This window comes from Macaca nemestrina, chromosome X (genome assembly GCF_043159975.1).
Source record: "Macaca nemestrina isolate mMacNem1 chromosome X, mMacNem.hap1, whole genome shotgun sequence".
Lineage (NCBI taxonomy): Eukaryota > Metazoa > Chordata > Mammalia > Primates > Cercopithecidae > Macaca > Macaca nemestrina.
Window position 1 is genome coordinate 63,361,995 of NC_092145.1, and position 12,123 is coordinate 63,374,117.

Sequence of the window (12,123 nt, forward strand, 5' to 3'; positions counted from 1 at the left end):
ATCAGAGACTAGTATTGCAACCCCTGCTTTTTTTTGTTCTCCATTTGCTTGGTAAATCTTCCTCCATCCCTTTATTTTGAGCCTATGTATGTCTCTGTGTGTGAGATGGGTCTCCTGAATACAGCAGACTGATGGGTCTTGACTCTTTATCCAGTTTGCCAGTCTGTGTCTTTTAATTGGAGCATTTAGTCCATTTACATTTAAGGTTAAGATTGTTATGTGTGAACTTGATCCTGCCATTATGATATTAACTGGTTATTTTGCTCGTTAGTTGATGCAGTTTCTTCCTAGCCTCGATGGTCTTTACATTTTGGCATGTTTTTGCAATGGCTGGTACCGGTTGTTCCTTTCCATGTTGAGTGCTTCCTTCAGTGTCTCTTGTAAGGCAGGCCTAGTGGTGACAAAATCTCTAAGCATTTGCTTATCTGTAAAGGATTTTATTTCTCCTTCACTTATGAAACTTAGTTTGGCTGGATATGAAATTCTGGGTTTAAAATTCTTTTCTTTAAGAATGTTGAATATTGGCCCCCACTCTCTTCTGGCTTGTAGAGTTTCTGCCGAGAGATCTGCTGTTAGTCTGATGGGCTTCCCTTTGTGGGTAACCCGACCTTTCTCTCTGGCTGCCCTTAAGATTTTTTCCTTCATTTCAACTTTGGTGAATCTGGCAATTATGTGTCTTGGAGTTGCTCTTCTCGAGGAGTATCTTTGTGGCGTTCTCTGTATTTCCTGGATTTGAATGTTGGCCTGCCCTACTAGGTTGGGGAAGTTCTCCTGGATGATATCCTGAAGAGTGTTTTCCAACTTGGTTCCATCTTCCCCCTCACTTTCAGGTACCCCAATCAGACGTAGATTTGGTCTTTTTACATAATCCCATACTTCTTGCAGGCTTTGTTCATTTCTTTTTCTTCTTTTTTCTTTTGGTTTCTCTTCTCGCTTCATTTCATTCATTTGATCCTCAATCGCTGATACTCTTTCTTCCAGTTGATCGAGTCGGTTACTGAAGCTTGTGCATTTGTCACGTATTTCTCGTGTCATGGTTTTCATCTCTTTCATTTCGTTTATGACCTTCTCTGCATTAATTACTCTAGCCATCAATTCTTCCACTTTTTTTTCAAGATTTTTAGTTTCTTTGTGCTGGGTACGTAATTCCTCCTTTAGCTCTGAGAAATTTGATGGACTGAAGCCTTCTTCTCTCATCTTGTCAAAGTCATTCTCTGTCCAGCTTTGATCCGTTGCTGGCGATGAGCTGCGCTCCTTTGCCGGGGGAGATGCGCTCTTATTTTTTGAATTTCCAGCTTTTCTGCCCTGCTTTTTCCCCATCTTTGTGGTTTTATCTGCCTCTGGTCTTTGATGATGGTGATGTACTGATGGGGTTTTGGTGTAGGTGTCCTTCCTGTTTGATAGTTTTCCTTCTAACAGTCAGGACCCTCAGCTGTAGGTCTGTTGGAGATTGCTTGAGGTCCACTCCAGACCCTGTTTGCCTGGGTATCAGCAGCAGAGGCTGCAGAAGATAGAATATTTCTGAACAGCGAGTGTACCTGTCTGATTCTTGCTTTGGAAGCTTCCTCTCAGGGGTGTACTCCACCCTGTGAGGTGTGGGGTGTCAGACTGCCCCTAGTGGGGGATGTCTCCCAGTTAGGCTACTTAGGGGTCAGGGACCCACTTGAGCAGGGAGTCTGTCCCTTCTCAGATCTCAACCTCCGTGTTGGGAGATCCACTGCTCTCTTCAAAGCTGTCAGACAGAGTCGTTTTCGTCTGCTGAGGTTTCCGCTGTGTTTGTTATTGTTTACTGTGCCCTGTCCTCAGAGGTGGAGTCTACAGAGACAGGCAGGTTTCCTTGAGCTGCTGTGAGCTCCACCCAGTTCGAGCTTCCCAGCAGCTTTGTTTACCTACTTAAGCCTCAGCAATGGCGGGCGCCCCTCCCCCAGCCTCACTGCTGCCTTGCTGGTAGATCACAGACTGCTGTGCTAGCAATGAGGGAGGCTCCGTGGGTGTGGGACCCTCCCGGCCTGGTGTGGGATATGTTCTCCTGGTGTGCCTGTTTGCTTAAAGCGCAGTATTGGGGTGGGAGTTACCCGATTTTTCCAGGTGTTGTGTGTCTCAGTTCCCCTGGCTAGGAAAAGGGATTCCCTTCCCCCTTGTGCTTCCCAGGTGAGGCAATGCCTCGCCCTGCTTCAGCTCTCGCTGGTCGGGCTGCAGCAGCTGACCAGCACCGATCGTCCGGCACTCCCCAGTGAGATGAACCCAGTACCTCAGTTGAAAATGCAGAAATCACCGGTCTTCTGTGTCGCTCGTGCTGGGAGTTGGAGACTGGAGCTGTTCCTATTCGGCCATCTTGCTCCGCCCCCTCTTTTATATTTAGTTAGCATGGCTAGAGTATTATAAATTTTATTGATCTTCTCAAAGAAACAACTTTTGGTTTCATTGATTTTACTATGATTTCCTGTTTCCAAATTCATTGATTTATTTCAAATATGTGTTATATTATTTCTTTTGCTTACTTTGGATTCAGTTTACTCTTTTTCTAGTTTCATGAGGTAAAGCTTAGATTACTCATTTCAGATCTTTCTTCTTTTTAATATATAAATTCATATTAATTCACTGCTATAGATTTCCTTGTGAGCACTAGTTTTGTGGCATCAAATGATTTTTGGTAAGTTGTATTTTCATTTTCATTTAGTTCAAAGTAGTTTTAAATTTATCTTGAGACTTTTTTGTCGCCGTGTGTCTTACTTATTAGTGTGTTGCTTAATCTTTATGTATTTTGTGGTTTTCTGGCTATCTTTCTGTTGTTGGTTTCTAATTATTTCCATTGTGCTCTGAGAGCACACATTGTATAATTTATATTCTTTTAAATTTGATTTAGTGTGTTTTGTGGCCTAGAATGAGGTCTATCTTGCTGAATCAGTGTAAGCCTGAGGATAATGTGTTTTCTCCTGTTGCTGGGTAAAATATACTATAAGTGTCTATTAGATCCAATTGGTTGATAGTGTTAAGTTCAACTGTATCTTTCCTGATGCTCTTCTGGCTGGATCTGTTCATTTCTGACAGAGGGGTGTTGAAGTATTCCAATATAATAGTAGATAGTATCGTTCTCCTTGCATTTCTATTAGTTTTGCCACATCTATATTGACACTCTGTTTTTAGACACATTCATTAAATATTATTATGTCTCTTTGAGTAATTGACTTTTTTATCACTAGATAACAGTCCTGTTTATCCTTGACATGTTTTCTTGCTCTGAAGTCTACTCTCTTTGAAATTGATATAGCCACTCACTTTCTTTATTCCTTTACTTTTAATCTAGATGTGTCTTTATATTGAAAATAGTTGTTTTTTTTTTTTTAAGACAACACACAGTTGGGTCTTCTTTTTTTAATCCACTCTGACAGTCTCTGTCTTTTAATTGGTATATTTAAATCATTGATGTTTAAGGTGACTACTGATATAATTTTGTTAATATCTGCAACATTGTTTACTGTTTTCTATTCATTATCCTTCTTTCTTTTTATTTTTATCTTCCATTTTTATTCTGCCTCCTCAATCTTAATTGATGATTTGATATGATTTTGTTTTCTCACCTTTCTTAGCATATACATTATACTTTTTTAATACTTTACTCTTCTTTAAACTGCTTTTACTTATTGGTTGCTGTAGAGATTAAAATATGTATTTACAATAAATGCAACTCTAGTTTCAAATAACACTATGCCACTTTGGAAGTAGTACAATTACCCTCTAATGAAGAATTGCTAATTTCTCCCTCCCATTCCTTCTGTAATAACTGTCATTCATTTAACTTATCTATAGCTATAATAATTGTATGCATTGCTGCTATTATTATTTTGAACAAACTTATTTGTTAGACTATTAAAAATAAGAAATATGTTTTATTTTACCTTCATTTATTCATTTACTAATGTTCTCATTTTCTTTATTTAGATCCACGTTTCTGACCTGTGTTATTTTCCTTATCTTTAAATAATTGTTTTTAAGCTTTCTTGCCAGGTAGTGTTACTGGCAACAATTGCCTCAGTTTTTGTTTGTCTGGAAGAGTCTTTATTTGTCCTTCGCTTTTGAAAATTAATTTGGCTGGATGGATAATTCGAAGTTGGTGGGTTGTTTTCAAGACTTTAAATATTTTATTGTACTTTCTTGTTGTTAGGACAGTTATTTTTTTAACAAAAAAAGAGGAAAGTTTATTGAAATTTCAAGCTACATTTGAAAAATCAAAATTCAAATCCTGGAAACATACATCAGGATAAAGTTTTAGAAACTATCACACACTCCCTGTATTAGTCCTTTCTCGTGCTGCTATGAAGAAATACCGGAGACTTCATCATTTATAGAGAAGAGAGGTTTTAACTGACTCACAGTTCCACATGGCTGGGAAAATGCCTCAGGAAACTTACAAACGTGGTGGAAGTCATCTCTTTACAGGGCAACAGGAGAGAGAATGAATGCCAAGTGGAGGGCGAAGCACTTTATAAAGCCATCAGATCTCGTGAGAACTCACTCACTATCATGAGAACAGCATAGGGAAATCCACTACCGTGATTCAGTTATCTTCACTTGGTCCCGCCCTTGACACGGGGATTATTACAATTCAAGTTGAGATTTGGGTAGGGACACAGAGCCAAACCATATCACTCCCCTACAGACAAGCTCCCTGCATACACCTCCCAGGCTTCACTGGATTAAAGCCATTCCCTTGTCCATCCTTCATCCACAGTAGGACACCTTCCTTCTTTTCACTTGTAAGTTTTCCACATAATTATTTCTTTATTTTAAAATAATTAAACATAATTTAAATGACACTGTGAAGTGCAAACTGATCTGTTAACCCCATTCTATGAAGTCAGCACCACTGAATGGTGGGTTTGGCATTCTAATGACTTCATGTGTCTTCAGTGGACAGCTGGGGAAAGGATTGCAGCAGTAAGGCATCTGTGGCTGCATTCAGAGGCTGGCACCCTCCCTGCCTTTACTTACGAGATTTACTTAACCTAAAGGAGAAACAGAATCAATATGGCAAATGAATACAGTCAAAAGATTTAGCCTTAAGAGATAAGATACCAGTCAATACTCCCAAAGCTGTTTAGACCCTTTGACATGTAGGTGGATGAGTGTATGTATACATCACTACACTAAGACACAGATCAAGCCCTGTGTGTGTGTGTGTGTGTGTGTGCGCATGTGTGTGTGTGTGTGCATTTGTGACTTTAAGAAAAACTATGCCAATACTAACCAAGCAGAATTTTGTAAGCAGTCATCTTAAAGCTGTAATCTCACACTGCACTGTGTACAAAACCACGCTTTATACCATATTAACCAACAGAAGGCTGACTTGGCTCAATCTGTCCCTTCTGTGTCCTCTGCTTTCACAAAGCAGAGGAGAAAAGGGAGGCTGCCTCTGCTTAAAACACAAGCGACTTATTTATAGGAACAGTTGCTGTCAGGTGAAGTTGTTGAAGACGTCCATGGAATGAGAAATAGGCCCCTTATACTTTCTGGAGAAAACTGGTGTCACATCTCAAACTACCCTTCCTCTTTGCCAGGTGCAACTAAGTTGCCCAGTCCCTGGGAGCCCCCAGGGTGCAGTAGCATTAGAGGCTCACTGGCTTGGAGTTACTAGACCCCATGCAACTCAGCCTCCAGAGATCTACTCCTTGTCGGGGATCTGTCACTAGAGTGGACCCAGGTGGCCATGTCCCTTTTTCTTTTTTTTCCTTTTTCTTATTTATTTATTTATTTTTTTGACAGAGTCTCACTCTGTCACCCAGGCTGGAGTGCAATGGCACAATCTCGGCTCACTGCAGCCTCCACCTACCAGGTTCAAGCAATTCTCGTGCCTCAGCCTCCTGAGTAGTTGGTATTACGGGTGTGCGCCACCACACCCCGCTAATATTTGTATTTTTTTAGTAGAGATGGGGTTTCACCAACTTGGCCAGGCTGGTCTCGAACTCCTTGCCTCAAGTGATCTGCCTGCCTCAGCCTCCCAAAATGCTGGAATTACTGGCATGAACCACTGTGCCCGGCCTGGCCATGTTCTTAGGACGTCTCTTGACACCAGCTATACAAGGTGTAAACTTCTCATGAGATGATGCTTGGGAAGCCAAAAACAAACTGGAAATAACTAGGTAAAACAAGTTTAGTGGCTTTGCTCACTCTGAGGACAGAACCACTTACACTGCAGAACCACCAAGGGCCTCAGGCACTTGGGATTCAGCAGCTTGCTCTTTAGGGCTCAGACCAGACTGGAACTTCTCCAGCTGCTCTGGCTTGCCAGGGTTTTCAAGAGGGTGTTCTTGCACTCCAGCTGGGAGTTCATCTCCACCAGCTCTAGTATCTGCTCCTTCAGAATCTCCACCTCTTCTCACACAGCATGCATCAGATGATTCTTCATCAGACCGAGGGATCCATGGCCTGCTCTATCTTGTTGTCTACGGCCACCATGCTGGCTCTGGAGGCACTGACTTTAAAACTAGCTAGGAATTCCTTCTGGGCTGAGAAGCTTCCAGCCTTCTCCAAAGCAGTGCATGGTGGGCAGCCAGAAACCTGCCTCACCTTGCACAGCCCTGCCCAGCCCTGCCCACCTTTCCTATGAGTCTGGCTACCTATGTGGCTGCAGCAGCTGGTTCTGATGGCACAGGCTGCAATGAAAAAAAAAGAAGTCCAATATAATTCTTATCCTTATTGCTTTCCGGTTAAGGTATTTTTGTCTCTTATGATCTTTTTCAAGATTTTTTCTGTCTTTGATTTTCTTTATATAATTTTCACAGGTGTAGACTTTTTGACATTTATATTGCTCTGTGTGCTTTGAAATGCCTGTAACTGTGGTTTGGTGTCTGAAATTAATCCTAGTAGATTCTCAGTGATTATTGCTTCAAGTATTTCTCCTGTTCCTTTCTCTTTTTCTTCTTTTCCCAGTATTCTCATTACATATATGTTATACCTTTTGTAGTCATCTCACATTTCTGTTCTATTTTTTTTTTCTGTATTTTTGTTCTTTGCATTTCAGTTTGTGAAATTTCTATTGACATTATCTTCCAGTTCACTGTTTCCTTCATGGGCCATGTTCAGTTTACTAATGAACCCATCAAAGGTATTCTTTTTTGTTACAGTGTTTTTGATTTCTAGCATTTCCTTGTATTCTTTCTTAAAATTTCCATCTCACGGCTTACATTATCCATCTGTTCTTGCATGTTGACACTTTTTTCATTAGAATATTTGGCTTATTAAATCATTTATTTTAAATTTTCTGTCAGATAATCCTCTGTGTCATATCTGAATCCAGATCTTACATTTGCTTTGTCTCTTCAAATTGTGTGGTCTTTTGTGATTTTTTGTTGGAAGGAAGTCATGATATACTGGATAACTGTGGCATATAGGTCTTCACTGATGTATTGCTAGAATGTGGGTGGAAGGAGAATCATCATATTGCCCTGTGGTTTGACCTCAGCCTTTTAGTGAGCCTGTTTCCCTGAGCTATGACCTTTGTAATTGCTTCTCATCATTCCTCCACCACCTAGGTGATACAGGGGCTCCAGATATTGCTGGAGTTAAATACTTTCCTTCCAGGTTGGTTAGCCTCTGGTAAAGCCCCAGTGGATACAGCTTTAACAAAATAGTCTTTCTTGAGGGCGGGCCTTGTGAAAAACTGAATGCTCTCAGAGTATTTCCTAATGGCTGCTTTTCCTCTCCTCCTGCTGAAATAACTAAGACATTTTTCTCTGATGTTCACTGTGAGAACCTAGTTATCTCTTGGCAGTAAAACTCACAAAAATGTGAAAGCATCTCTAAGACTACCCCCACTTTGGAGCTTTTAACTCTCAAACTTTTTTCACACAAATCCTCCAGAAATGTATTAATTATTGTTTTAATTTTTCTACTCTGGATTGGTTAACATGGGTATTTATGTGCGTGCATTTCTGCTTCAATAAGTTGTTATTCTATCTGCTTATCTTCTTCTACAATTTTGGGGACAGAGGTTTGCCCTATGACCTAGGTTCTCTGATGAATCAATAATATGGTGTTGATTTTCAGTTTGTTCAGCTTTTGTTGTTGTTGTGTGGACAGGACTGTTGACCTCCACATTCTTTACATGATTAACTGGAAACTGGAAATTCCCTTTATGAACATTTCAAGTGGGAAAGTTTTCTGGGACCTTTTTGTCTCTGTATTGACATGTTAGTCCTCTTTTTTTTTTTTTTTTTTTTTTTTTTGAGATGGAGTTTCGTTCTTGTCGCCCAGGCTGGAGGGCAGTGGCGCAATTTTGGCTCACTGCAACATCTGCCTCCCGGGTTCAAGCGATTCTCCTGCCTCAGCCTACAGAGTAGCTGGGATTACAAGCGCTTGCCACCACACCCAGCTAATTTTTGTATTTTTAGTAGAGCCGGGGTTTCTCCATGTTTGTCAGGCTTGTCTCAAACTCCTGACCTCAGGCGATCTGCCTGCCTCGGCCTCCCAAAGTGCTAGGATTACAGGCGTAAGCCACCGCTCCCGGCAGTAATTCTTATAACAAGATTTTCGGTTATTTATGAGTGGAAGCTGGCATGATGTTAGTCTTTGGGAGAAATTACTAGTCCTGTGCATCTTGAGGCAGAATAAAAGTTCAATTCAGAGAAAAAAACCCTAACTATATAAAAACAATGAGATAGGTAAAGACAAATGCCAAAGTGATAAGTTTAGTTGTTTATCCAACAAGTTGCCTTTTATCAAGTTGACAGCTACAGTATTTTTGTTTTTGTGGTTGGAAAACTGGAGTATCAATTAAGATACTTTCAGCCACGTGTATTAGAATACCAGACTGAAATGGAATTAAACCCTAGAGGTTTATTACTTTCACATAAAAAATACCAGAGAGAGATGGTTCAGGTGTTGGTTAAATGGCTTCTTTTATTCTCTCAGTCTTCCCTTTGAAGGATCTCATCCTCACATACTTCTAACTGAAGCCCCAGGAATCTCAAGCTGACAGACTATATTTGATGCAGGGAAGGGCAAAGTAGAACATTTGCCTAGTTTTTCACTCCTAATCGTGGAAGAAAACCTTTTTCTGAAGCCATATCCCAGCACAGAAGATTTCTTCTTGGATTCCATTGGCCCCAGTTGGTTTTCAGCCTCAAATCCTAGTGAAGAATCAGATATAAACATTAGGGCACCATAAAAATCGAGGATGTTTATGTCTATTTCTGAGTAAGAATATGAGAATAGTGTTTATAATTTTTGGGGGAATAAAATGGCCTATTAAGGAAAAATATTTTACTTCTACATGAAATTTAGCATTTCAACATTGAAGTTGCTTTTTATATGCATCTTCTAAATGTATCCCCCCAATGATAAGCTTTGCTGATATAATTTAATTTTTATTTGCTACCAGTTCTTCAATACGTGAAGAAGAGAACTATCTTAACCATGAGTTTTTTGTTGAGTTAATTTCTTACTTTAAACTGTTATCACTTGTGAAATTTATAACTAAGGAGGAGCAGCATGTGAGAGACAGAGTAAAAATAGACATGTGAAGTCTGCTGTATTCGATCTAGCCGTAACATAATTATTTTGCAATGAAAGGTATAGTTCTGAATTTACCGGAACTACTTAATTCTTTTCAGTTACAAGTCAGGATAATAAACTACTTGAAAACATATAATGAAACCGAAGGACATAGTTCCTTTTTTTACTTTAATAAGTGGATTCAGGTTAATTGCTTTTATTTTACATTGAAATGAATAGTTTGGTTAGGTCAGAGCTTAATAAAACATGAATGAATGAATGTACATGGTATAAAATCACATTTTTCTTGTTTTTTTTCCGATGTGTTTCAGATACAGTGATTAACCATCCCTGCTAATGTGGAACAGAGAGGTTTCATGGGATACTGGGACTTTCAGTGCTAAAAGTAGTAAAGTCTAAGGAAAACTAAGAGGAATTGATCACTCTAGCTTCAGAGTGTCTTAAAGCTTCGAAGTATATATTTTGGATTAGAATTCATGAATGAATTTTAGGTAGTTGGCAAATAAATGTATTTCATGAGAAGTCATCTTTCTGTCATCCTTAATATAAAACTCTTTGTTTTCTAATTTGGCTTTCTTAGTAAATCATTTGGCTTCTTTAATAGTTTCTGTAGTCACATCTTATTATTCTTTTGGTCTTTGCCTCTCATTTCAAAATAATTCCGATAATAATTAATTTACAACATAACACATAGTATTTATTAAAAGTGTGGACTTTGTGAGAAGCATAACCTAGAAACAGAATCCATTGACTGTGAGTGTAACATACTGCATTGTGTTTTCATCTACAGCTGGCTGGCAAAATGTAACAATGTGAAAGAAGAAAACTCTAGGAAGAAACTTCAACAGCAAAATGAAATGTCCGTTGATTTGCAGTTTAATGTTTATTTAATACAATATTCCCCCAGATCCACAATATTTTACTGGCAAAACTAGTCCTGACCCTTCCTAAAACTGTTTGACAATGAGAAGTTTATGGTAATGCATGGTAGTATGTTTTAAGATAATATTTAGCTAGTGGCACATTGCACCTCCTGTTATAATTAAAGTATTTTTTGTGGTAAATACAAAATTTAAAAATGTTTGCTATGATAAATGTAATGTTTTGCTGAAAGTCTTCAGCATTGACTACATTGAAAATTCTTGGAAAATATGTTTCAAATTTAAAAAACTTAATGTACTCAAAGTTTTTCAGTAACACTTCTTCTACTTATATTGTAGCTACTTAGTGTGAGTCTTTTACTTGCTTTCAATTTATTTATTTAACAAATATTCACTATGGGCCAAGCACTATAATAGTAAACAAGTGATAGTGATGAACAGAACAAACACGTTCCCTATTTTCCATGGTGGTTTTCGAAGTCTTTTTATAAAATAAAACAATATTTCTCTGCCTTTCAGTGCTAGTTACTTCAATTCTTTTAGAAATTAGATAAGGTGTAATCAAATAACAAATTTTAGTTGGATTAGATTACTGTTAATTTATGCAAAGCTTCTCACATCATTATTGTACTGGTGGGAAGAATTTTTAAGCCCGTTGAGGTTAGCTGTGCAATCAGTTCCCATGAGGATAACAAAAGGTAATTGGACTCTGATCTGTTGAACAAAACTAAGTCATAATGCAAGTTATGTTTTCATTTATATATGAACTTCATATTCAATCACTTCCAAGAGAAACTGCTGTGAGGTCATTGATGGTTCCTCCTCTTCTTTACCATTCATGGACTACTCAATACCTATGTCTGTTTTGTTTTTTTGTTTGTTTGTTTGTTTGTTTTTAATGGACGGCAGCCTGTGACATACTCCCAAGTTTCCTTGGGAGCGTTCCTTCCTATGTCTTAATTAAATCTATTTCTACTTCTTAATACATTTTCCATCTTTTTTTATATACGTGTATTAGCTCAGGTACTTGTAATCTCTCACATGGTTTAGTGGAGCATTCATATATTTAGTCTTCTTACCTCCAAGATTCTCTGTTCTCATCCCATCACTTACATTGGCACAAGAATAATGTAAAGGTAGTGTAAATAGAATTATTTGTTTACAGAATAGAATGTAAATGTAAAATTTGTAGACTAGAATCTGAAAGTAAAATGCAAATACAATTTTGTTCATCTCTTGCTTGAACATCTTCTGTGGCTCCAAATATTTTCTTTTTTTTTTTTTTTGAGACGGAGTCTCGCTCTGTCGCCCGGGCTGGAGTGCAGTGGCCGGATCTCAGCTCACTGCAAGCTCCACCTCCCGGGTTTAGCCATTCTCCTGCCTCAGCCTCCCCAGTAGCTGGGACTACAGGCGCCCGCCACCTCGCCCGGCTAGTTTTTTGTATTTTTTAGTAGAGACGGGGTTTCACCGTGTTAGCCAGGAGGATCTCGATCTCCTGACCTCGTGATCTGCCCGTCTCGGCCTCCCAAAGTGCTGGGATTACAGGCTTGAACCACCGCGCCCGGCGGCTCCAAATATTTTGACTATAAAGATAAATTAGTCATTGTAAACAAAGTCCTTCATGACCTGATGACAGTTAACCTTATCTGCTTCCTTCCCCACTGTTCTTTACCACATACCATATACAACTGCTTTATTGAAAGAGTCTCTTCACCATTCATGCCTTTTT